Here is a 27,825-nt window from a genome sequence, read left to right on the forward strand (position 1 = left end):
CAGGGTAGTCTGGAACTGGGCGTCGTAGTTTGAGAATAATGGGTGAGCCTTTTAGGAGTGAGGTGAGGAGAAATTTCTTCACTCAGAGAGTGGTGAATGTCTTATAGAATTTTTTACAGTGCAGAAGGAGGCCATTCAGCCCATCGAGTCTGCACCAGCTCCTGGAAAAAGCACCCTACCCAAGGTTAACACCTCCACCCTATCCCCATAACCCATAATCCAGTAACCCCACCCAACACTAAGGGCAATTTTGGACACTAAGGGCAATTTATCATGTCCAATCCACCTAACTTGCACATCTTTGGACTGTGGGAGGAAACCGGAGCACCCGGAGGAAACCCACGCACACACGGGGAGGATGTGCAGACTCCGCACAGACAGTGACCCAAGCCGGAATCGAACCTGGGACCCTGGAGCTGTGAAGCGATTGTGCTATCCACAATGCTACCGTGCTGCCCAAGTGTGGAATTCCCATGTGTGGAATTCACTACCTCAGAAAGTGGATGCGGTCAAAATGTTGCGCAATTTCAAGAAGGAATTATACTAAAGGGATCAAGGGATATGGGAGGAAGGCAGGATCAGGACATTGATGATCAGCCATGATCATAATGAATGGTGGAGCAGGCTCGAAGGGCAGAATGGCCTCCTCCTGCTTTTATTTTCAAAGTATGTTTCTATGTATATTTCTATGCAACGATCCTAACTTTATACTGTTGCAATACTAGGAATTATACACCAGTAGAAGAGATTTTTGGATAAAAAATTATGGTATGAAGGTGTTTGAGTTTTTAAAAATTCCTGCTATAAATTCAGTCTCGCAAGAATTTTTACACAGGAATTATTACATTATTCTCGTTGTTATATTTTCTTCAATCTGTCAATCCACCATGTAGAGTCGGATCAACCTTGGTTGGCAATTGGGGAGATATTCAGAGAGGTCAAAGCCAGTTTGATGTCTGATGTGCCTCAAACCTACATCATGTCCTCTCTCAGCCTGTTCTCTTGCAAAAATGAGATAAGTTAGCCGAGACTTCTTTGACAACCTAATTAATTCTGAACTGGAATCAGTTTAGTTTCTGTTTTGTGAACCCTTTTTCAGGTAGGGTAAACAAAATGACATTCCTGCCCCTGAATGATCCTCCCCATGGATATATACTGAAGAAAACAGGAGCATGGCACAATGTCTCCAGACAGCAGTGCATTATAACTATAACATAAGAACATAAGAACTAGGAGCAGGAGTAGGCCATCTGGCCCCTCGAGCCTGCTCCGACATTCAATGAGATCATGGCTGATCTTTTGTGGACTCAGCTCCACTTTCCAGCCGGAACACCATAACCCTTAATCCCTTCATTCTTCAAAAAACTATCTATCTTTACCTTAAAAACATTTAATGAAGGAGCCTCAACTGCTTCACTGGGCAAGGAATTCCATAGATTCGCAACCCTTTGGGTGAAGAAGTTCCTCCTAAACTCAGTCCTAAATCTACTTCCCCTTATTTTGAGGCTATGTCCGCTAGTTCTGCTTTCATCCTCCAGTGGAAACAACCTGCCCGCATCTATCCTATCTATTCCCTTCATAATTTTAAATGTTTCTATAAGATCCCCCCTCATCCTTCTAAATTCCAACGAGTACAGTCCCAGTCTACTCAACCTCTCCTCATAATACAACCCCTTCAGCTCTGGGATTAACCTAGTGAATCTCCTCTGCACACCCTCCAGTGCCAGTACGTCCTTTCTCAAGTAAGGAGACCAAAACTGAACACAATACTCCAGGTGTGGCCTCACAAACACATTATACAATTGCAACATAACCTCCCTAGTCTTAAACCCCATCCTTCTAGCAATGAAGGACAAAATTCAATTTGCCTTCTTAATCACCTGTTGCACCTGTAAACCAACTTTCTGTGACTCATGCACTAGCACACCCAGGTCTCTCTGCACAGCAGCATGCTTTAATATTTTATTGTTTAAATAATAATCCCATTTGCTGTTATTCCTACCAAAATGGATAACCTCACATTTGTCAACATTGTATTCCATCTGCCAGACCCTAGCCCATTCACTTAACCTATCCAAATCCCTCTGCAGACTTCCAGTATCCTCTGCACTTTTTGCTTTACCATTCATCTTAGTGTCATCTGCAAATTTGGACACATTGCCCTTGGTCCCCCAACTCCAAATCATCTATGTAAATTGTGAACAATTGTGGGCCCAACACGGATCCCTGAGGGACACCACTAGCTTATGATTGCCAACCAGAGAAACACCCATTAATCCCCTCTCTTTGCTTTCTATTAATTAACCAATCCTCTATCCATGCTACTACTTTACCCTTAATTCCATGCATCTTTATCTTATGCAGCAACCTTTTATGTGGCACCTTGTCAAAGGCTTTCTGGAAATCCAGATATACCACATCCATTTGCTCCCCGTTATTTATTGCATTGGTAATGTCCTCAAAAAATCCCACTAAATTAGTTAGGCACGACCTGCCCTTTATGAACCCATGCTGCATCTGCCCAATGGGACAATTTCTATCCAGATGCTGTTTCATGTCAGGTACCTCGACCATATCTATTACTGAGTGCATGAGACATGTTGAAGCATTGTTTACAATGATTGACAGGTCAGGACGTATCTCTCAATATAACACTGTCACAATGTCCCAGATTATTTTGGTCTGTTGCATACTCAACAACTTCACAGTTAAAAGAGGCATTGAGCAGCTGCATCAGGAGTCCTATGAAAAGTAACTAGAAGGCATCACTGAAAGCCTGAGGAGACAGGAGAAACAGCGGCACTGGAACATTGGCACCTGAGAACCAAAATCTAGGACATTTTCTTTCTAATGCATATCACTCGTCTTCCCTGCATCTTCACAGGACTTGCTAATAAATCATAATCTGTAACATGGTGCCTCTAAGCGCAGACTGTGAACTGGTTGGCAGCTAAAGATCTTTGAAAAGTTCCTGAAGTGAAAATGGCTCTTGACTGTTGGAAATCTGGCTCTGGCTGGCCCTGCTTCAGCTTGCTGTGCTTTTGTATGCATGAGGGTAAAGGCCTTCTAACATCAACGAAAGGACCCATTCGGGGTTTTAAGGCCTGCTTTTGCTGCTGGGCCGTCAGATGTCATGAATGAAAGATTGTGTCCGTGTGTTGTACGCAGGAATCCAGGATGACAGTGTAGCTATTCAATCATTAACCTAGAATCAACAATATGTCTTCCATATTGTCCAACGGAGATAACTGCTTCCCATGAATTTTGTGGCTTTCCCAGAAGGCCTGCAGCTTTATACATAGCGATGTCCCCTCCATGAACTGCAATTGTCCGGTACTGGGCATCATTTCCTCCCACAAGGAAGATTGAACAAAATATATATAGTGAGCAGTTAAGAATTGTGTGTGCCAAGTAACATGGGAATGCTGAAAGTAAGGGAATGGGGTGGGGGACGGGTGATGATGAGAGGAGTTCAAATGGCACCCTGATTTCTGAGGAGCGCCAGTCTGGCCAGGGAGTTTAGTTCCTCACTGGTAGATCGGTGAGAACTCCCCAAGCCTGTAAAAATAAAACTGTGTGGGTGGAATACAGATCTGGACTCAAAAAGCCATAAGCACCCTACTGAACCTGCCAAAATGAGACTTAATCATCTTTTGGGTTAATTGTACCACATATTTTATGTTTTTATTGCTAATTGTGATTTTAACTTCAGAACATCAAGTGCCAATTTCATTATCACTTGCTTACCCTATTGAAATAGAAAATTAATAGCTGTATACGTTTGAGTTTAGGACAGGAAGGTGGGGGGTGCATACTTTGATTCTCATCACCACACTGTTCCAAACCGGTGTTTCTTTGAAACAAACTGCTTCAAACTGCAAACATGTTGAGCATCACTTATCCGAAATTCCGAAAACGCCCTTTTGTTTGAGTCCTGACGTGACATCACGAATGGGAAATCCCACAAGGCTCCTGAGTGATGTGCAGTTCCCAATGTGTGCCACACTTCTGCAGTTCCAATAGGCACCACACATGTGCTGTTCCCAGTGTTCCGCATATGCGCCATTCCCAAAGTTCCTCACATGCACAGCTCCCAACAGGTGCCGCACCTGCACAGTATATTCCAAAATCCAAAACATTTCAAATTCCAAAATACACTCGGCCTCAAGCATTTTGGATAAAGGATGCTCCCCTGTATTACAATAGAGCCCAAGACTGTGAATTACATGAGGTGAACTCTAGCACCCTCATGTGGCCCATATTGAGACTTTCCTAACAAATAAAGCTTTCTACGTGCATTAATGTGATTATATTTACTTAGGTACCTTTTCTTAAAATAATCTTTATTGTCACTAGAAGGCTTACATTAACACTGCAATGAAATTACTGTGAAAAGCTCCTAGTCACCACATTCCAGCGCCTGTTCGGGTACACAGAAGGAGAATTCAGAATGTCCAAATTACCTAACAGCATGTCTTTCGGGACTTGTGGGAGGAAACCAGAACACCCGGATGAAACCCACGCAGACGCAGGAGAACGTGCAGATGTCGCACAGAGAGTGACCCAAGCTGGGAATCGAACCTGGGACCCTGGAGCTGTGAAGCAACAATGCTAACCACTGTGCTACCGTGTGGAGTATTTTGAAGATGGTAACCTAACCAGGGTGTTCAAATTAAATTATAAACATCTGAGTGTTTAGAGCAAAGCCTAAATATTTTTTTCACTTACACCACCTGAAATCCAAGAATAAATGACTGTGTTACTGGTCACCAGACACAGGGCAGAGAGAGAGAGATCTACAGACAATTTGATGAGATAAGTAAAAACACAGAGCAATATTGGGTCACTGTAATTATCTCAGGAAGGTGAGACAAAAGAATACTTTTTTAAAATGCATCCAAGAGTGCTTCCTAGATTAGTACCTACACGCCTCCTCTACTCTTTTCAATAAGGCACCCAGATATGTCAGCGGGCTTGTGCAAACAAGCCCTTCTGACCACAGTGTTTAACCCAGTGTTAAACCCCTGGGTGCATAATTAATGAGGTCAGGACAGGAAGACGATGGTTTCCTGTCAGCCTCCGCAGCAGGTAACACTCCCATTCCCATCCCAGCACAGGCCGCATTCCCATTTGGGGGAATTCCACCTGAGGGTTCAAGGGGTAAGGCCTTGAAACAGAGTGGGAAAGCTCTGCTGTAATCAATGCTTCAGTAGATACCTGAGGATATAGGAAATGCCTGACGCTGTGTTCAAGTACATGCTGCTCAAGGGTTGAATTTCAAATCCGTGCTTGTAAGCTGTTCCATGAGGTGACCCAGAGCTGTGCATGCCTGGAGTTTCACTAACTGTAAAAAAGTTCACAAGTGCTCTCTGAGATTCAATGCCCAACATAACATAAAGCAGTAATATAAAAGGAAAACTCTGAGACTAATGGAAATCTGAAATAAATCAAAAAAATACACAGCAGGTCAGACATTGTGGGGGGGGGGGGGGGGGGGAGAGAAACAGAGTTAAGGGCTGGATCTTCATCAAGGAGGAGGGAATTGGGAGTCAGCAATTTTCCTGTTGTCTCAAATTGACCGCTTTCGCAGGATTGTCGTCTGGAGGGATATTCACCTGACAGAAATGGAATTGGCCTGGAGATGAGCTGGTTGAGGAGTCCAGGTTCTAAGATCTGCCTTCATTTACAACAGATTGGCCAAGTTCTGAAGATCAATGCGAGCCGGCAAAACCCTCGACCCTTCTAGCCTCAGCACCCTTACCATCCATACCTCCAATACCCCCTTCACCCCATCCCACCTCATCCCCTCTTTCCCCCTTCAACACTATCTCACTCAGTATCCACTATAAAATAAATCTCACAAGCCCTACAATAACGTTCTGAAGTCTTTGAAAAGCTCATAAACCTGTCAAAAGAAACATATATTACTTTAATAAGACCATAAGACCATAAGACATAGGAGTGGAAGTAAGGCCATTCGGCCCATCGAGTCCACTCCGCCATTCAATCATGGCTGATGGGCATTTCAACTCCACCTCCCAGCATTCTCCCCATAGCCCTATGCTTGCACAGAAAAGGTGCCATGGAAAGGGCCATCATTGAGTGATTGAGATAAAATGATACATTTTTTCATTTGCAGTTCTGTTTAATATATAATTTAAACAAAAGCTTAGCAGTTAACTATTCCTTGGTGCAATCTTATCAATCACAGCATTCATGCAACCAATTGCCACCCTCTTCTCTTGCACTATAAATTGTTGTGCTCTTTCAATTTGGTGTTCTTGCAAATCAGTCCTGACCCTTCCTCTTGTGGGGCAATTTAGAATGTGAGGTCATAGTTTTGGGAGAAGGGCAGCAGATTTAAAAGAGAGATGAGGAGAAATTACTTCTCCCAAAGGGTTGTGAATCTGTGCAATTCACTACCCCAGAGTGTGGTGGATGCTGGGACATTGAGTAAATTTAAAGAGGAGGGAGACAGATTTGTAATTAGCAATGGGTTGAAGGGTTATGGAGAATGGGCAGGAAAATGGAGTTGAGGAAGAGAGGAGTTCAGTCATGATTATATGAATGGCGGAGCAGGCTCGAGGGGCTGAATTTCCTGCTCCTGCTCCTAGTTCTTCTGTTAAAATTCTCAGTGTAACAACTCCTTGCCCGCTCCATACACATATAAACAGCTGATCCAGATATCACACCCTGCCCACTTTAAGAGAAGATACTTAGATAGTCCCACCTCCCACTCAACCAGCACAAGTTAAGATTCACATTTCATCCTGTGTACTATTGTTCAAACTTTACAATTCCCATTGGAATTTTATCTGTCATTCCTCAGGCCATCAACTTAATTTATTCAAATTCTTTTGAACATAGAACATAGAACATAGAACAGTACAGCACAGAACAGGCCCTTCGGCCCTCAATGTTGTGCCGAGCCATGATCACCCTACTCAAAACCACATATCCACCCTATACCCGTAACCCAACAACCCCCCCCCCTTAACCTTACTTTTATTAGGACACTACGGGCAATTTAGCATGGCCAATCCACCTAACCCGCACATCTTTGGACTGTGGGAGGAAACCGGAGCACCCGGAGGAAACCCACGCACACAGGGGGGGGACGTGCAGACTCCACACAGACAGTGACCCAGCCGGGAATCGAACCTGGGACCCTGGAGCTGTGAAGCATTTATGCTAACCACCATGCTGTTTTGAATGGCATTAATCTTATATACAATAATTACCTTGCCACATTGTTTGACACAATCATGAAAATTGAATAACGAGATTGGAATGTCCTCCTCGATATAATTTATGAAGTGTTAAAACAGTAAAGAGCAGGTCCTGTGGTGTAGCAGGTAGCTTCCTTGTTCAAGTCACACCACCAGGACTTGGTGCCAAGGAAAGTGCGATCGTAAAGCTTCCAAATAGGTATCAACTTGTAAATCATTCCAACATACGCCAAAATCAGGTGGTAAGCTAAGGAGAGATTACTGGTCAGCCATGTGATAGAAAGAACCTGGAACCTTTACCATCATAGTTCGAGCCATAACATGTATGTAAAAGTCTATGTTGCCACAGCAACTCACTCCTCGGTGGGCTGGTTGGCTGGGCAATCATTGTGAATAGAATTTATGCCAAAACCTGAGGGTATGATTCACATCGCAGCTGGGATGGATCCCGGACCTGCGCCTGGCCCAACCCTTGCTGAAGATCATGGTGCTCTGGTACAGGCTTTCCATCGGGCCGTGGACTGAAGAACAAAAATAAGAAACTAGCAAAGTCTCAGACTCCTTCAAACTCACTAACCTTACCTGTTATCCCTTGCCCTTTATTGTTAAGCCGCTGAATGCAAGCTACATAAACACGTTTATAGGCACTGGACGTCATTCCTCTTTACAAATTATTATAATGTGAAGAATGTCACCAGACCATTTCAAAAACTGCATTCATTTCATCATTCTTCCTGTGATTTCTAGTTGAGTATTCTTTGACAGCTATCCAATTTTTATGATAATATAAGATGTGATCCTAACTTTGCTTCATAAAGACTTGGCGGCCTGCCATATCTCAAATGCAACGCTGTTATGATTAATTGCTGTTTTCGGGAAGGACACATCTGAAGTTACGAACTTCTTAAATCTGCATTCTGTAATCAATGTGCACACCATATTATTTTCTTTCTGATGTCGGCAGAATGTAATTCAATCATGAACAAAGAACAAACCTGCTTCATGGGAAAACGCCAAAGTAGAGTGTAAACACAGGCCCTGGCCTTCACCTCTGGCAGCAAACTGGGAGCCGGTGTATGGCAGGGAACCAATATGAAACTGCCTGATTGCTTCCTGTGCAACAATGAAAATTATCCCCCACAGTCAATATGTAAAGTAGGCAAACATGGCAGCCAATATACAATAAGACCTCCAAATCGACCAAAAAACAAATGACTAGATAAAGTGTAGAATGTCCATGTCACGTCACTTATGTCATGTGAGAGTACCTTTAAGAAATAGGTGTTTATAAATGGGTGTTTATATAAGTATCTGTAGTGAGAGTACCTTTAAGAAATGGGTGTTTATTACTGCAGTGATGTCAGAGAGTGGGTGGAGCTGGGCTGTCTTCAGCTTTTACTTTTGTTTTAGGCTGTTTGCTGCAGGGTGTGTTTTAGTTTCATGTTTCAGAGCTGGATAGCTGCAGTCCACAGTCAGAAGGTGTATTAGAGTCTCTCTCTGTAATCAAAAGAATGTACATCGATCCTTTGGTGATTTAAAACTAAGAACTGCTCTTAGTAATGACTTTCACCTGATGTGCTTCTGCTGAAAAGATTTTTTGAACGTCTTCTGGATGTTGAAAGGACAGCTTAAGAATTACTTAGTGTTCTATTCTTTGGGGGGTTGTATTTGAATTAATGGTTGCTAAGATGATCACTGTATGTTTTTAAAAGTTTACTTGAGTTCATAGAACAAACATTGTTTTGTTTTAAAAAATACTTTTCCATTTCTGCTGTAACACCTGCAGAGTGGGCCGTGAGCTCACCATAATCACAATCTAGTAAAAGTTGTGTGTCAGGTGAACTCATGACACACTTCTGGGGTTCTCTAAACCCTGGCCCAGAACATTAAAATATATATATTTTTATTCTCCCTCCTTTTTCACATTTTCTCCCAAATTTACACCCACCAACAATAAACAATAATCAGCAACAAGTATGTCAATCCCCATATCAATAACACTGATCCCATCCTCCCACCAACCCCCCAAACATTAGCCCGCAGGTTTACATGAACAATGACAAAAGGAATCAGGGATTAACCTATAGTCACCCTTAATGCACACAATGGCTCAAAACAAATCTTAATCCCCTTCTCTTCCCATTTCCAAAAACTTCCATCTCCCAAAACTCCTTTTCTCACCTCGGCTGATGTCTTTGCCACACCTACCCTCACCGGGGCGATTGCCTCCTCCACCCAACGATTCAATGTGACCGCTGTCTCCTTCCTCAAAGCCTCCAAATGCCTCTCAAACTACTTTTCCAGCTCCACCGCCATCACCTCGGTCATCTTTTCCACCGTACGTAGTGAGGCTCCACCATGCGGTCCGGCATCTGCCATCTTGTCAGCGCTTTTGCTGGCCTTCCCATTCAACGGCGAACCCAGGTTTTCTTCCTTCTTCCTAGCTGCTTTTCGCATCCTCCAACGACTTCTTATTTCTTCTTTCTTTCTGCAATCCTAAAATAACTAAATAATGATTTTCACAAATTTTTCCCCCAAAAATTCTAAAGTCAAGAAATCTCTTCCCCCGGGGACCGGATTTCAAACTCCTCAAAGGTCCATTTTCAGTGGGAGCCACCCAGTGTGCTCTAGTCCCCCTCCACAAAGCGTTCTGGACTCAGGCCTGCCACCTCGATTGCCTTGCCTCCCTGACCCATAACACTTAATATCCCCACTGTAAGTTCAGCAGAAACCACGGAGAACACAATAAATGCCTCTTTTTTGCAATTTTCCCCACTGATGCCCTTTCACCTGCCCCAGTTACACTCCTTAAAACCAAGTCCAGAATTTTCCTTCTCTTAAATAAAAGCGAAATACTGCGGATTCTGTAGATCTGAAATAAAACCAAAAAATCCTGGAAAAACACAGCAGATGTGGCGACGTCCATGGAGAGTGAAACAGAGTTAGGTTACCTTCTCATTCTTCGGTCATCTACTGCTAAAAAGTATGATTGTCCATCTGAGAAACTCTGTGTTACTGGTTATGGGTACTATGCATTCTTGCATGGCTGATGAGCCCGATCCAAGAGCCGCACCCTTCGGCCGCTAACAGTTGTTTCCGAGAGATGGAATCAGTCCTTGGACTTTAGTTGACTGGTATTCCTTTCTAAGGCTCCTTTTCCACGCCTCCTCTTGCCGTCGGATATCCTCACAGAATTGTACCCCTTCAATCGACAGGTTCCTCCCGGAAGGTCTCTTCTGAGCAAGGTCTCCCAGGCAATGAAGTCTTTGTTGCACTTCATGAGGTAAGCCTTCAGGGTGCCTTTGAAGCATTTTCTTTATCCTCCTCTTGTTTGAAAGCCTTCCTTAAGCTGGGGAAAGAAGATTTGTTTTGGCGGTCGGTAATCCTAAACATATGGTCGGCTAGCAGATTTGATTTTGGATGACCATGGCCTCCATAATGCTGGTGTTCATGGCTCATTCAGGGATCCTGATGTTAGTACACCAGTCCTCCCACTGGAGAATCCATCTCAGAAAGCATATATGGTACTTATCCAGGGCTTTGAGATTGCATCTGTATGAAGTTGAAGTTTTAGAGCCCTATAGAAGAGTTGGGAGGACAACAGCCTTCTACAGAAGGATCTTGGTGTCAGCATGATGTTGCAGTCATTCTTTGACACCCGAAAGAGGCGCTTGCTGATTGGATACTATGTTAGATGTCTGCATCGATGTCAGCGTCAGAGGAGAGTTGGTTCCCCAGCAATGGGTAATGTTCCATGTTTGGTAGGGTCGCTGTGTTGAACTTGATGGAGGGAGAGAGACCAAATCATGCCCTGGGGTGGGCTGGTAAAGGATTTGAGTCTTCAGAAGGTTGAGGCTGAGACCAATTCTTTGGCATGATTCCGCGAAGTTGTCAAGCATGGTTGGGAGATTCTCTTCTGAGAGATTAGAGATGGCATTGTCATCTGCTTACTGAAGCTCCATAAGTGACATCAGTGTAGTTTTCAACTGGTTGAGGTTGAAAAGTTTTCCATCCATTCTCCAGAAGATGTCCACTCCACTGGGAAGCTTGCTCTTGACAAGGTGAAGGATGGTGGGGATGAGGATGGAGAAAAGGTGGTGGTGATGACACATCCATGCTTGACTCCAGTCTTGACCTGGAAGGTTTCTGTCTTTTTTCCGTTGTTTTTTAAAAAAAATATTTTAATTCTCCTCCTTTTTCACATTTTCTCCCAAATTTACACCCACCAACAATAAACAATAATCAGTAACAAATATGTCAATCCCCATATCAATAACACCAATCCCATCCTCCCACCAAACCACAAACATTAGCCCGCATGTTCACACAAACAAATGACAAAAAGGAATTAGGGATCACCCATAGTCGCCATTAACACACTCAGCCCCCCCTCCCCCCAACTCTGCCACCCAAATGCCCCAACTAATGTCCGATGTTATCCAGTTCTTGAAAGTGCACAATGAATAATGCCCATGAATTGTAGAACCCCTCCATCCTTCCCCTCAGTTCAAACTTAACCTTCGCGAGAGTCAAGACTTCCAACAGGTCCCCCCGCCACGCCAGGGCACAGGGTGGAGAGGTTGCTCTCCAACCTATCAAGATCCGCCTTTGGGCGATCAAAGAGGTGAAGGCTACAACATCTGCCTCCACACCCGTTTCCAACCCTGGCTGGTCCAACACCCCGAGTATGACATCCTGGGGGCCCGGGTCCAGTTTCGCGTGCACCACTTTAGAAATTACCCAAAAAAACCTCCATCCAGTAATCCTCTAGCTTTGACTGAACCAAAAGATATGAACGTGATTAGCCACCCCACCCCCCCCCCCCCCCCCCCCCCCCCCCACCCCCCACAACGTTCACACACATCTTCTATTCCTTCAAAGAGTCAGTTCATCCTCAGCCTCGTGAGGTGTGCTCTGTCTGCCACCTTCAGCTGTATCAGTCCCAACCTCGCGCGCAAGGTGGAGGCATTCACTCTCCGGAGCACCTCACAGCAGAACTCCTCCTCCATATCCTCTCCCAACTCTTCCTCCCACTTTGCTTTGATCCCTACCAGTGGTGCCTTCTCCTCTTCCAAAATAGCTCCGTAAACCGTTGACACTACCTCCTTCCCCACACCTCCTGTCGTCAGCACCTCCTCCAGCAATGTCGAGGTCGGCTCCACCGAAGCTCTGTATCTCCTTTCTGGCAAAATCTCGAACCTGCATGTATCCAAACATTTTCCCCTGCTCCAGCCCATACTTTGCTTCCAGCTCCTTCAATCCTGCAAACCAACCCCCAAGAAACAAATCTTTTAGCGTCTTAATCCCCTTCTCCTCACATTTCCAAAAATTTCCATCCCACCTCCCTGGCTCAAATCTGTGGTTCCCACAAATCGGCATTTCCATTGACACTGCCCCCAACCCGAAGTGTTGGCGAAACTGCCTCCAGATTTTCAATGAAGCTACTATTACCGGACTCCTTGAGTATTTCCCCGTAGCTATCGGGAGCGGCGCTGTTGCTAGTGCTTTCAGTCCCGACCCCCTGCACAAACTCGCCTCCATTCTGACTCACTGGGAATCAACCCCTCTGACCCAGCTCCGCACCTTCTCCACATTCGCTGCATAGTAGTAATACATCGAGTTCGGAAGACCCAAACCCCCTGCCTGCCTTCCGCTCTGTAGCAGCACCTTTCTAACTCTGGCCACCTTCTTTCCCCATATGAACGAGGTAATCCTTCCCTCAATCTCCCAGAAAAAGCCTTTGGCAGGAAAATCAGCAGGCATTGAAAAATAAACAGAAACCACGGCAACACGTTCAGTTTAACCACCTGTACCCGACCCGCCAGTCAGCGGGTTGCTGGCGCCCCGGGCAAGCTGAACTTCGGCGCCCTTGGGGGGGGGGGGGGCCGGGGGGGGGGCGGGGCGGGACCCGAGGGGGGGGGCGGACCCGAGAGGGGGGTGGGAGGGGACCGATGGGGGGGGCGGACCGAGGGGGGGGGCGGGGGGAGCAGACCAAGCGGGGGGGGGCGGACCGAGGGGGAGCGGACCGAGCGGGGGGGGCGGACCGAGGGGGGGGGCCGCCCTGGGGGAGGGCGGCCACTGCGCACGCTCTGGTTGGCACCTGCCCAACTGCGCATGCGCGGGACCCGAGTCTCTGGCACCCCCTAGCACATGGCGCCCCGGGCGACTGCCCGAGTTGCCGGTGCCTTGAGCCGGCCCTGCCGCCAGTGACAGAGGGAGACCATCCCGCCTTGCCAGGTCGGCTTTCACTCTCCCCACCAAACTAGAAATGTTGTACTTGCGGAGCCACTCGCGCAGCCCCCCCCCCCCCCCCCCCCCCCCCCCCCCCCCCCCCCCCCCCCCCCCCCCCCCCCCCCCCCCACCTCCCAGGCAACCTGCATCCCCAGGTACCTACAGTGAGTCCCTGCCCAACGGAATGGCAACACCCCCCCGACCCCTGCACCCACACCCGACCAAGACACCACAAAATACTCACTCTTGCCTCAATTTAGTTTGTACTCCGAGAAAGACCCGAACACTCGAAGCAGCTCGAATATTCCCCCTATCGACACACTCGGTTCCGACATGTACAGCAGCAAGTCATTGGCATATAAGGACACCCTATGCTCTATACACACTCCCCCCCCCCCCCCCCATCCCCCGCACTATTCCTTTCCATACCCCCGAACTTCTTAATGCGACGGTCAACGGCTCAATCGCAAGTGCAAACAGCAGGGAGGGCATAGGACATCCCTGCCTAGTCCCACGGTGGAGAGAAAAGTATCTCGAGCTGATGTTGTTTGTGCGGACACTCGCCCTCGCCTCCTTATATAGTAGCTTTACCCAGTTCATAAATCTTGGTCCAATCCCAAACCGCTCCAGAACTGCCATCAGGTACCCCATTCTACCCAGTCAAATGCCTTCTCAGCGTCCAATGCCACAACCACCTCTGTTTCCTTCCTCCCCCTCTGCCGGTGCCGTAACGACGTTCAATACCCTTCTAATGTTTGAAAAGAGCTGCCTCCCTCTCACGAACCCTGTGTGATCTTCACCTATCACCTTCGGGAGGCACTCCTCCAGCCTCCCCACCAGTACTTTCGCTAATACTTTTGCGTCCACATTCAGAAGTGATATGGGCCGAAACGACGCACACTCCATCGGATCCTTATCTTTTTTTAGCAACAGTGAAATCGATGCCTGCCCCAAAGTTTGTGGCAACACCCCCTTCTCTATCGCCTCTTCAAACATCCCCACAATCAGGGGTGCCAGCTTATCCTTGAATTTTTTTAAATCTTCCACCGGGAACCAATCCGGCCCTGCCACCTTCCCCGACTGCATCCTCCAAATCACATCTTTTATCTCCTGCTCCACTATCGCTCCTTCTAATATAGCCTTGTCCCCCTCCCCTAACTTAGGGTACTCCAAACCATCTAGAAATTCCTGCATCTCACGGTCTCCCCCAGGTGGTTCTGACCTGTACAACCTCTCATAAAATTCCTCAAAATCCTTGTTAATCAGATCCGGAGCCACCACCAACTTCCCTGCCCTCTCCCTCACCTGAACAATTTCCCTTGCCACTGCCTCCCACCGGAGCTGACCTGCTAACGTACCTTCTCTCCATGTTTGTAAACTACACCCCTTAGGCACACCGCCTTCCTGGCAGATAGTCGGTCAAAGCTCGCCTGTAGTTCCGTCCTCTTTTCCAGCTTCACTGGGTCCCCATCTTCCGCATAACTCCTATCTATGCCAACATGCCATCTGTCACCCTCTGCCGCTCCAACCTTTCCTCCTTGTCCACCTTGGCCCTGAACGAAATCACCTAACCCCTCACCCTCGCCTTTAGAGTCTCCCAAACAACTGCCTTCGACATGCGACCCGTACCATTGAAACCTACATATTCCTCAATTACCTTTTCAATTTTGTTACAGAACCCTTGGTCCCCTAAAAGTCCCACATCTAATTACCACTCCGGCCTCTGCGCTACCCCCTTCTCCAGTCTATATCCTCCCAATGCGGAGCATGTTCTGGCACTGCAATTGCCGAGCATTCCGACTCCTTAACCCCAGCCAGCAAAGCCTTCCTCTTTTTTCCGTTGTTGAGGACTGTTACCGACATTTTGTCGTGGAGGAGTCGGAGGATGGTGATAGATTTTTCTGGATATCCGGGCCTTTGACATGGTATTCCATAACACTTCCCAATTGATTGAGTGAAAAGCCTTAGTCAGATCGATGAAGGCCATATACAGTCGTAATGTTGTCCTGACATTTCTCTTGAAGTTGCCGAGCAGTGAAAATTATGTCGGCTGTTCGCAGTTTGTTTGGAAGCCAAACAAGTGTTTGGAAGGATTTCTTCAGAGACTGGGAGAAGGAGGCGAGGAAAGATTTGGGTGATGATCTTCCCATGGAGAATAGGGAGATTCCTCAGTAGTTCCCATAGTACGCCTTTTCTCCTTTCACAACGATAGCTATGAAGCCTGAGGTTGGCAGAAAATCCTTCTCCGTCGCAGATTTTCAGCAGCAGCTGATGGAGATGATGGGTGACCTCTTCTCCAAGTTTCAAAATCTCTGCTGGAATCCCATCTACTCCTGCGGCTTTTCCATTCTTCGTGTGTTTAATGGCGGCTTTGAATTTGTCCACGCTTGATGGGAGTCCAAGATCATTTTTGAAGGTGAACTGGAAGATTTCTTCAAACATGTCTTCATTTATGGTTGTATCATGGTTTAGGAGTACTTTGAAGAGTTCTCTCCATGGACAACCAATGTTTTCTGTCTCCCAAGACAGTTAAACCGGTTTGAGGCCTAGAGTATTTGGTCCCAGGTGTCATGCTGGTCAGCAACAATGTCAGCTGCAGTTCTTTAGCTTTCTCAGTCCACCATTAGTTGTCCATTTCCTTAGTTCTTCTTTGTACCTCCACCTTAGCTAATTGATGAGTTCGCCTCTTTGCCTTGCTGGTTATGTTGTTTTGCCAAATGCAGAAAACTTTCCTCTTGGATGGTGTGATCGTCCTCATCGAACCAGTCTTGGTTTTCCTGGTCTTGTAGCCGATGGTTTCTTCACAGCTTGAGATGGTGCTGTATTCAGCACTTTCCAGTTTTCAACCACTCCATTAGAATCGACCTTTGGTGATTTTGAAGAAGATTGAAGGTGATTGTGAGTTCACTTGCATGTTGTTGAAGCCTCTCAAGGTTGATCTTTTTCCAAGCTGCTCCTTTATCTTCCGCTGCTTCTGGTGGAGTTTGGGAGCGGGTGAGCTGGTGTTTTTCACCAAAGTTCTTTTTTCCGACGTTCTTCTTGCTAATCTAACAAAACCTAACTAAAAACCTTTAGCAATCATCCTGCTACCATGTTGTGTTCTTTGTTTTAGTTATTTCAGGATGGTGAAGGTCGTAGTGCTAACAAAGAACAGCAAGCTGTGTTTAATAAACAAAGCTAATTTATTACACTACACTGAATTAAATTTGAACATATTACTAAGCAATTAATTAAGTAAAGGTTACACTACACATCTACATTATTAACTATGCTATTAGTTCAACTATCTCACAACTACTCTGGCTTTCTCGCTTCCACTCTCTTCATCTATCTCCCATAAGTCAAGGAGGCATGTGGTCTTTATATGGTTGCTCTATAGAACAATCATGTGATGAGTGTAGTAACATTACATTGGCCCTTTATGTGGTTTATCATATCCACATATTGTGACAGTGATAATGCTCCTCTGTGAGATTGACATTCATGTGATATCAACTTCTCTGGCGATAGTTTCTGCATCCTCTCATGTGGTGTCGGGGAGATGTAATCTTTATTGGAAATGTTAGATTAAAGCACTTGTCACCCTGCTTCCTCATGATACAGATCGGCAGCCTTGAGGGAATAGCAACAGTTGTGTCTCCTCAGTGGTATTGCCAAAGGGCAAAACAGGGACAGGGGGATGAAAGCTTCAAATCACTGGCTGTTGTAGTTTGACATTTTATGCGGCGATGGCTGCTTCAAGTCTGTTTTAGCAGCGTTCTCGTTGTCAAGTCACTTCCCAGAGTGAGCGCGTATTTAGGGCACACTGACCTTTTTAGAGATCATAGAATCCGGAGAGTGCAGGAGGCCATTCAGCCCGAGTCTGCACATCTCTGAAAGAGCACCCTACCTAGGTCCACCCCATCCCCGTAACCCCACCCAACTCACGCATCTTTTGGACACTAAGGGGCAATTTTAGCATGGCCAATCCAGATAATTTGCATATCTTTGGATTGCGGGAAGAAGCCGGAGCACCCGGAGGAAACCCACACAGACACGGGGAGAATGTGCAAACTCCAAACAGACAGTCGCTCAAGGTCAGAATTGAACACAGGGCCCTGGTGCTGTTAGACAGCAGTGCTGACCACTGTGCCACCATGCCACCACCGATCATGACATGGTTAATCATGAGGCTGAAGGTGCAAGTGTGAATGCTGAATGGGCTCTCAATGTGACTGGTTGGATATCCCTTTCAATTAAATGGAATGGCATTCAGGGGCAGGCAAAATGTAGCCATCTCCCCTTCCCTTCACTTTACTCCTCCTGGAAGCTGGCAGAAAATAAATTGGCACCAGCGCATCTCACTTCACTATGGCATCATCACATTCAAACTGACTCTCTCGAGGTACCTGGCCTTTCTGGTCTTCTTCCGCCGAAGAAATCTCATCCTCCTCCACTTCACACTTTGGCAAGGGATCCCTCTTTGCAGTGCCAGGTTGTGAAGTCGCCATAGACCCAAATGTCCATAGGCTGCTTTCCCCTTTGAGGGGGACTGCTGACTGGTGGTGGTTCACCCTTTTAACCTGAGGATCACCACACATCAGGCAAGGAGTAAAGTTGAGAAGGCCGGGCCTTCATGATTAACCTCAGGCGGTATGGGAATTGAACCTATGCTGTTGGCCTCACTCTACTTCACAAACAAGCTGACCAGCGGCTCCCTATCAGATGTAGGGTTATGGTGGTATGGGCAACAGTAGGGTGCTCTTTCTGAGGTTCAGTGCAGACTCGATGGGCCGAATGGCCTCTTTCTAGACTGTAGGGTTCCATTGTTGGTGCCAGTGTCATCAGCCAGCATTTCATTGGGTACCCCTTATCCCCAAGCAGCTGTACCTGCAGACGCTCAGATCCTTTGGATACCTGAGACACATGGGAGTAACTCAAGATGTAGGAGTCAGGGTACCGTGTACACACGTGCTGTATGTTCTTCCAGTGATCACACCCAGTTGTACATTGATGGAATGAAAGCCTTTACAGTTTATGAATATCAGTGGCTGCTGCCACGGAACTCTTAAAGCCTTATAGGCAGTTGATTGCACTCTTGGGAAATCCAAGATAGCTGTGAAGCCAATGAATCTTGCAGCTTGGCTATCTTCAATGAGAGAATATCTCATATAGTCATACACTTTGCTGTCGAGGGCATCCGTGACCTCCTTGATTCACTCTGTATTGCAAACTGCAAGATGCTGCCCAGGTCCCCTGTGGATCCCTGAAATGTCCTACAAGGAAGGAAACTGAGCATGGTGGTCACCTTTAATACCAATGACAGGGGATGGTCTCCAATCCCACGGCTGTAAGAGTTTCACGAAGAATATGGCAGAACTAATTTACCAGAGCTGGGTACAAGTGCAAATATGTGTGACACTGTCTCTCACTCATTTGTAAATGGAAGTATCTTCAGTATAACCTGGATCTGGGATTCTCCCCCTAACCCTCTTGTTTTTGCTCTGGCTCCCCTTGACCCTGGACCTCAGGCAAGGCCTCCATCTGGAACTCTGCTTTGTGCCGACTCTCCCTCCTCCACCTCCTCCACTGTATCAGAACCCTCACAAAAGCAGCTTTGAGCCCGAGATGCACAGTTGCTTCACCTTTCCATCTGAAGTGAAAGGTTGAGCAGATTACTGATTAACAGGTCAACACATTGAAGCTCACAAGCTGTTACCAATAGCAGCTGTAATGGTGCAACATAGTTTTATTCTCTCCATTCCTGTCACTGGTGTAGCCTCTTCTCTGAGGTGCTAACACACACATCGAGGTGACTCCCTGAGACTTCCCATACCACAGAGATTCAGATGGTAAGAGTCTCAATGAAATGCGTCAGTTAATCTAGCTCAGTGCTCCAATTTCTGATCCGGCATACTTATTAGCAATTAGGTGCTCATGATTAGTGACTAAATGCCCTTTGGTCCATGATGAATGCCAACTCTGGAAACAGTAAGAAGTCTTACAACACCAGGTTAAAGTCCAACAGGTTTGTTTCAAACACGAGCTTTCGGAGCACGGCTCCTTCTTCAGGTGCTCCGAAAGCTCGTGTTTGAAACAAACCTGTTGGACTTTAACCTGGTGTTGTAAGACTTCTTACTGTGCTCACCCCAGTCCAACGCCGGCATCTCCACATCATAACTCTGGAAAGCACATGACAGGCTTCCAGTGATGGAATGTCAGAAATGCTACACCTGTGCCTCCTTAACACTTGCCTGCATTCTCAATTTTCACAACCATGAGGTTCATCAACTATGATGTTAAATCATTGACTCCTGAAATTTACCTGGACCCTCACTATGTCTAGGTAGAACTCCCTCCTGTTATTCTCCAGACACCTCAGTGAAGTGGGATCATTGAAATCATTCAACATTGAACATTAATAGCTTTGAACTGGGTTGGATTTCAAACAATGATGAGACAGAGTACAGGAATGAGATTGAGAATCTGGTGAACTGGTGCGACGACAATAATCTCTCTCTCAATGTCAACAAAATGAAGGAGATTGCCATCGACTTCAGGAAACAGTGGAGAACATTCTCCTGTCTACATTAATGGAACGAAGTAGAAAGGGTCGCGAGCTTCAAGTTTTTAGGTGTACAGATCACCAACAACCTGTCCTGGTCCCCACAAGCTGACACTATAGTTAAGAAAGCCCACCGATGACTCTCCTTTCTCAGAAGACTAAGGAAATTTGGCATGTCAGCTATGACCCTCACCAACTTCTACAGATGTACCATAGAAAGCATTCTTTCTGGTTGTATCACAGCCTGTTATGGAGCCTGCTCTGCCCAAGACCGCAGGAAACTACAAAAGGTCATGAATGCAGCCCAGTCCATCACACAAATCAGCCTCCCATCCATTGATTCTATCTATAATTCTTGCTGTCTCAGAAAGGCAGCCAGCATAATTAAGGACCCCACGCACCCCAGACATACTCTCTTCCACCTTCTTCCGTCAGGAAAAAGATACCAAAGTTTGAGGTTACGTACCAACCGACTCAAGAACAGTTTCTTCCCTGCTGCCATCAGACTTTTGATCTTTCCTCTACACTTTGCTATAACTGTAACATTATATTCTGCAGTGTCTCCTTCATTCCTTATATACGGTATGCATTGTTTGTACAGCATGTAAGAAACAATACTTTTCACTGTATACTAATACATGTCACAATAATAAATCAAATCAAATCAAAATTTGAATGATCCAGTCTAAATGAAGATTAAAGTCTCCCACAATTCTCACATTGACTTTGTTCTATGCTCTAATAATTTCTTGTTTAATTCTCTGTCCAATGGTATAACTATTGTTAGGGGGGTCTATTCCGGTTTTCTGACTCTTGCTGTTCATAAGCTCCACCCATCTGTTGCTACATCCTGCTCTTCTCAGCCAAGGTTTTTCCTCACTAATATCCTCATGTCAACCTTTACCATGAGGGCTATATTGGGTCCCTGGAATATTTAATTCCCAACCTTGGTTATCTTGTAATCATTCCTTTGTAATACTGATTCCAGATGTGTCACACATTCAGAGAAAGTGCCCTTAATATCATTGTTTTACCATTATTCCCTGCCTGGACCTTACTCGATGATGCACAGGGGCTGTTTAGCACACTGGGATAAATCGCTGGCGTTGAAAGCAGACCAAGGCAGACCAGCAGCACGATTCGATTCCCGTAACAGCCTTCCCGAACAGGCGCCGGAATGTGGCGACTAGGGGCTTTTCACAGTAACTTCATTGAAGCCTACTCGTGACAATAAGGGATTTTAATTTCATTACTGTTAACTCTTTTTTTTCTTTCCCCCCACTTTTACGTCTTTAACTATATTGGTACATTGGTTTAGCTCAGTTGGCCAGACAGCTGTTTCATGATGCAGAGTAGGTTCATTCCCGTATGGCTGAGGTTATTCATGAAGGTCCACCTTCTCAACTTTGTCCCTGGCCCGAGGTGTAGTGATACTCAGGTTAAATCACCACCAGTCAGCTCTCCCGCTCAAAGGGGAAAGCAGCCTATGGTCACCTGGGATTATGGCAACTTTACTTTGGTATATTTTTGTTGTATGTCATGAATTATTTTCAGAAACGTCTGCCATTGCTGGTCAAACGTCTTTCTGCCAAACTCCTTTCCCAGTCCCGCCAGTCAACTCTGCCCTCATCCTTTACATTTACTCTGTGCAGCATTGCTGCTTCTGACCCAGGTTTCTCACTCTCAAATTGAATGTTAAATTTTACCATGTTATGGCCACTGCTTCCTGGGGGATCTTTTACTCCAAGATAATTTATTAAACCTGCCTCATCACACATTACCAAATCTAAAATAGATCCTTGGTTGGATCCACAACATATTGTTCTAAAAAATTGTCCCGAATAGACACTCGTGGCGATTTCTGGCAATTTTGTTTTCTCACTCTCTGTTTATTCACTTTCTCAGGAGAAGGTACTCATTCCTCAATCTTCATATTTCTGTTAGAAACTCACTCTCCCCCTGTTTCCTGACCAATTGATCGAATGGATCCAATTATTCTTTCCTCTTGCCTGATGTGTACACCTTTCAGCCTCACTTACCCCCATGATAACATCTTGAGCAAAACACCATGGGGCGCAATTCTCCGCTCTCGCGAAAAATCGGGAAGGCCGTCGTGACCTCGGCCGAGTTTCACGACGGCCTCGGAGGCCGCTCCTCTCACCTTATTCACCCCCACCCGGGGAGCTAGAAGCGGCGCTCCATAACTCTCGGCCGCCGGGCCTTGACGCTTGCATCAAGGCGGCGCGCCGAGAATGACGCAACGATGGCGCCTATGTGACGTCAGCCGCGCATGCGCAGGTTGGCCGGCTCCAGCCCGCGCATGCGCGGCAGACATCACGACGGCTGATGGCTCCAACCCGCGCATGCGCGGTTGCTGTCTTCCCCTCCGCTGCCCCGCAAGACGTGGCAGCTTGGTCTCGCGGGGCGGCAGAGGGGAAAGAGTGCGTCGCTTTGAGACGCCGGCCCGTCGATTGGTGGGCACCGATCGCGGGCCAGTCCCCTCCCGAGCACGGCCGTGGTGCTCACTCCCCTCTACGCCCCCCACAAGCTTCAAACAGCACTATGGCACCCATGTTCTCGACGGCAGCAACCAGGTGTGGTTGCCGCCGTCGTGAAACGGTTGGGAACGGCAGGCCGCTCGGCCCATACGGGCCGGAGAATCGGCAGTCACCGTGAAAAGCAGCGAGTGCCGATTCTTCCGAGCGGGGGGTGGGAGAATCGCGGGGGATGCCAGGGGGCATGTCGTGAGTCGCCCGGCCCTCCCGCGATTCTCCCACCCGGCGTGGGGAGCGGAGAATTCCGCCCCATGCTTTGCCACTCTTTTGAGCCTTGGGGTCTTCTAGTCCAACATAATTTCTTAGTTTTAATAGCATGACTTTGCAGTTTTTCACAAGTCATGACAGCTACTTGCACAGCTCAAAATCTAGATCAATTTTCAAACGTAAAAAACTACTTCAAAAATTTCCCACTGGTCTCAGTAATGATTTTATCTACATAAAGTCCCTCTTCAGCCGTGTGGTTTACACTCAATGCCACTCAAGCAACTCTCTTATGTAGAAAGATTATTTGTAAATCAGTCCGTGATAATCTTATAGTCTCCCAGCCCCTTGAGGGGAGAAGATCTCTTCAACCTCGTGCACCAGGGATTTGAGAAGCCTTTAGCCACAGGTCAGCCTTCTGCACCATTTGTGTGGCTTCCTCCTGATCTTTACCTCTTTAAACTGCTTCAGCCCCTGCTGCAGCCACTTTTAAATAGTGCACTCTGGTTTCAAGTAGAGCAGGCTAGCTTTAATTGCTGCAGGTTGGCTTTAAGTGGTGTTAGTTTCACAACAGCTTGGGTGCCCTCACTGTCTGACACAAGTATGAGCAGACGGCACAAAGCTTTCTTGCTGTCTGTACAACACTGAATGAGCAAAAGGCAAACATGCATCATAATCCCCATGTCTGATTTCGAGAAAACCCAAATTAGCCACTTAATCCCCATTCTGTAGCAATTAGCTTCTTTAAATTGGAGGCAATGTTTGCCAGCAACAATTGTCCTCAGAGCCACAGGCGAGGGAGGAGGATATCATCCAACAGGTCAGTTGGTGTCGTCGTATTTGCAAATGAAATTGTTTATTACAATGAAACTGAATAAATTAAATGCTGCTCAACCAGCTTTGCTAACTTCTACAAATCTCCTCACTGATACATTAGACAACAAGGAACATTATGATCTACAGCAAATAGCTGACTTCACTTAAATGTTTTTAATGTTTTATTTTCACAGGTGATTGCACCTAAATCAGAACAATACAATAAAATAATAAATAGAATTCTAGTTACAAAGTGAGAGGAAACCCTTCCAAGTGTATCGAAAGTGAAAAATGTATAAATTGACATCGGTAATCAAAATAACAAACAAGGCGTATAATTTATGAAAAAGCCTGCTTTTTATATTGACTGTCTTTAAGACAGAGATAGATAGGTTCTGACTAATAAGGGCCTCAGGGGTTATGGGGAGAAGGCAGGAGAATGGGGATGAGAAAATATCAGCCATTATTGAAGGTGGAGCAGACTCGATGGGCCGATTGGCCTAATTCTGCTCTATGTGTTATGGGCTTATGACTCTTACATGTATATTCATGAATACACTAAATACTAAACTACAATAAACACCGTGCTAAATGGTATAGATTAGAAAAGATGAAGTGCCTCAAAACGTGCAGTCCTGTGGGTCATCAGAAGCTCCAGAATTATACTTAACCACAACCTGTAGCCTTGTGGCCTGTCACATCTCTCACTTTACCATAAACATCAAGACAGAGGAAAACCCTGATTCAAGGGGGAGTACAGGACTGCATGCCAGGAGTTGCATCAGGCATATATAAAAATAAGGTGCCAACCTGGTGAAGGTACAGTACAAGATAACATGCATGTTAAACAGTGGACACAGCATGCAATATATAGAGCTAAGCAAGCCCACAAATAAGGATTAGAGTAAAGCTCTGCCATCCTGCAACATCCAGTTGTGAATGGTGGTGGACAATTAAACAGTGATCAAAGGGCGAGGGCTCCACAAACATCCTCATCCACAATGATGGGGATGACCCAGCACATCAGTGCATAAGACGAGGTTGAAAAATTTGCAATCATCTTCAGCCATCACATGGATGATCCATCTGTGGAAGGATTGTTTCGATCCAAAACGTTAACTCTGTTTCTATCCACAGATGCTGCCAGACCTGCTGAGTCTTATTCCACATTTGCTGTTTTTATTTCAGATTTTCCAGCATCCGCCAGTGTTTCATTTTATTTGCCACTCTATCTTTTGTTTCAAGGTAAAGTAACTCATTCCAAGTAACCACCGAGAGATGTAACAACAACCTTCAAATGACTGTTAGAAACAGCGTGTCACTGATTGGGGTCTGATTTAATAGATAAATGAGGTTTTGAAGTGATGAGATCAAGATATCAAGCATGGGGACATGACAGCATATTTTCCCCCATCCAGTACAAATGGACAAGGAATATATTATAGAACATAATAATTATAATAATCACTTATTGTCACAAGTGGGCTTCAATGAATTTACTGTGAAAAGTCCCTAGTCGCCACATTTCAGCAGCTGATCGGGGAGGCCGGTACAGGAATTGAACCCACACTGCTGGTCTTGTTCTGCATTACAAGTCAGCTGTTTAGCCTACTGTGCCAAATGAACAGAAACAAACTTTAATGAGCGGAATGGCCCTACATGTAATTGGCACCTCAGAGGGCCAGTCAAGGAACAATAGGAAATGGCATGCATAGAGCATCATCGCCCTCAAGAAACCAATTCGAAACTGATCATGTCCACTGAGACCAATCACAAATCAATCAGCCAATTAAGAATTAACCTCTCCTCATTTAGGCTAATTTAGAAAGCGATCTCATTGATCACGCTGGGGGTTGTGGCTTGGAATGAGTTCATAAGCAGAAGCTCTCATTGACCAAGTTGCACAAGTGCCTGCTGTCCGAAGGGAAAGAGAAATTACGGAGCGAGAACCACGCCCAAGGACGGGATCTAACCAAAACGTTTCCAAGTGTCATTTGTGGTAGGTTTTGTTGGGAGTTTCCCGCCGCTATTTAACCATACTGAGAAACTTTTCCATTAAATCACGCCCTAAGTGTGAGTAGCGAGTGGGAACTGCGAGTCTGTCACCGCTATAAAACGTTAATTGAGCCAATCAACAAGGCTGCACGGGCTTCACGCTGCAAATGTCGGTCCCGCCAACTGATTCGCCGGGACCACGCTCGGCAGCCCCTTCTAATAAAGGAGAGTAGCGCTTTAACCGATCCTGCACAGCCGACACCATACAGATCGCAGCCATGTTTCCAAGGAGACCAGCCTCACAATTCGGGAATGCCGACCTGGATGTGGTCAAAATCAGATGGGATGCCCAATTCCCCCGAGGGTCTCGGAGGGTCAGCCACAGGGCAGCCAGTGCTGCCTGTGAGGAAGTGACAGGGCCGTCAGCTCGGGGAGCGTCAACAGGAGGATTGGAACCCAGTGCCGTAAAATGGCCAAACAACCTCCCACCGGGCCACCAAGGTGGGTTGGCACCAGCCCGCTGGCACCGCCCCCACCACCACGAGCATGCACCTGGCACTGCCCCTGCCCACCACCATTCCATGCCCCAGCCCACCCATGTCCAGCAGTGCCAATCATGTCGGCCCCCCTAAATACACCCCAATCCCCCACACCGAAACCTCCCCACCCCCCACCAAAACCACCCCCCACCCCTATTCGTGCAGCTCACAAATGTCCCCCCTGTGTCCCCGCAGGAGAGGTTAGTCCACAACAATTGGGAGAGGGCCCAGACGGGCGGTGGGGTGCCAGACATCAGAGTTCTCACCGCTTACGAGGAATGGGCCCTGGAGGTCATGAGGTGTCCAAAGACAGATCTGTCAACAACGTAGAGGTTGGCATACAGCACAGAGGTGATGCCCCACTGGCCACCACCCAGATGACCTGTCACACTTGAGTTGTTAATGCCATAAAGACTGACCCAACCCTCCCAATGAGCACACCTCAGAGTGATAGCAGTGGACAGGCTTCTGGGGAACATTCTGGGAGCACACATAATGATGCAAATCAGGTGGAGGCAGGAATGCCCAGGCGAGACAGCAGTCAGAGGTCTGCTGGATCCCAGGACCCAGCAGGATCCCAGCCAGATGCTGAGGCCCTGGACCAGATTTACGCGAAACTAATGCAGACGCTAAGGTGAGGCCTTGATATTCAGAGGGGGATGTCAGCGATACTCCAGCAAGTCCATGGTCGATTGGAGGAGTCCCAGAGTCTACAGGCACAGGAGGATGGGTGCCAGCAATACGTGGCACCGAGGCCAACACTGCTAGGGTGGTGACCGCAGTGGAGAGCCTGGTGCATGACGTCTGTAGCATGAGTGGAGGTGTCCAAGGTGTGGCTCAGTCAATGACGGCCATGGCTGAATGCCTTGACAGCTTGGTAGCATAGTGGTTAGCATCAATGCTTCACAGCTCCAGGGTCCCAGGTTCGATTCCCGGCTGGGTCACTGTCTGTGTGGAGTCTGCACGTCCTCCCCGTGTGTGCGTGGGTTTCCTCCGGGTGCTCCGGTTTCCTCCCACAGTCCAAAGATGTGCGGGGTTAGGTGGATTGGCCATGCTAAATTGCCCGTAGTGTCCTAAAAAGTAAGGTTAAGGGGGGGGTCGTTGGGTTACGGGTATAGGGTGGATACGTGAGTTTGAGTAGGGTGATCATTGATCGGCACAACATCGAGGGCCGAAGGGCCTGTTCTGTGCTGTACTGTTCTAAATTCTAAATTCTAAATTCTTGACCCAGTCACTGGGGGAACGTGTCCGAGTCCCAGGTAGACCATAGTAAGGCACTGCGGAGCATGTCCCAGTCTCAGGTGGGCATTGCCAAGGCCCTGCAGAGCATGTCCCGTTCACTGGGGAAGGTGTCCCGGTCTCAGGTGGGCAACACTGCAGAGCATGTCCCAGTCGCAGGTGGACATTGCTGGGGTACCCCAGATCATGTCCCAGTCACTGAGAAGCGTCACAGATGGTGCCGGCAACATGCTGCAGACATTATGGAGCCTGTAGGTCTAGCAGACCGAGGTGACACAGGGGAAGCATATCCGAGTCGCTGGGGACATGTCCTTGATACAGGTGGTCCTGTCCAAGGTGCTGTGAAGCATGATCCAGTCTCAGGTGAACATTGCCAAGACACTGCGGAGCATGACCCAGTCACTGGGGGACATGTTCTAGTTTCAGTAGAACTTTGCTGGGGCACTGCGGAGAATGTCCCAGTCACAGATGGG

Source organism: Scyliorhinus canicula, chromosome 6, assembly GCF_902713615.1.
Source record: "Scyliorhinus canicula chromosome 6, sScyCan1.1, whole genome shotgun sequence".
Taxonomy (NCBI): Eukaryota; Metazoa; Chordata; class Chondrichthyes; order Carcharhiniformes; family Scyliorhinidae; genus Scyliorhinus; species Scyliorhinus canicula.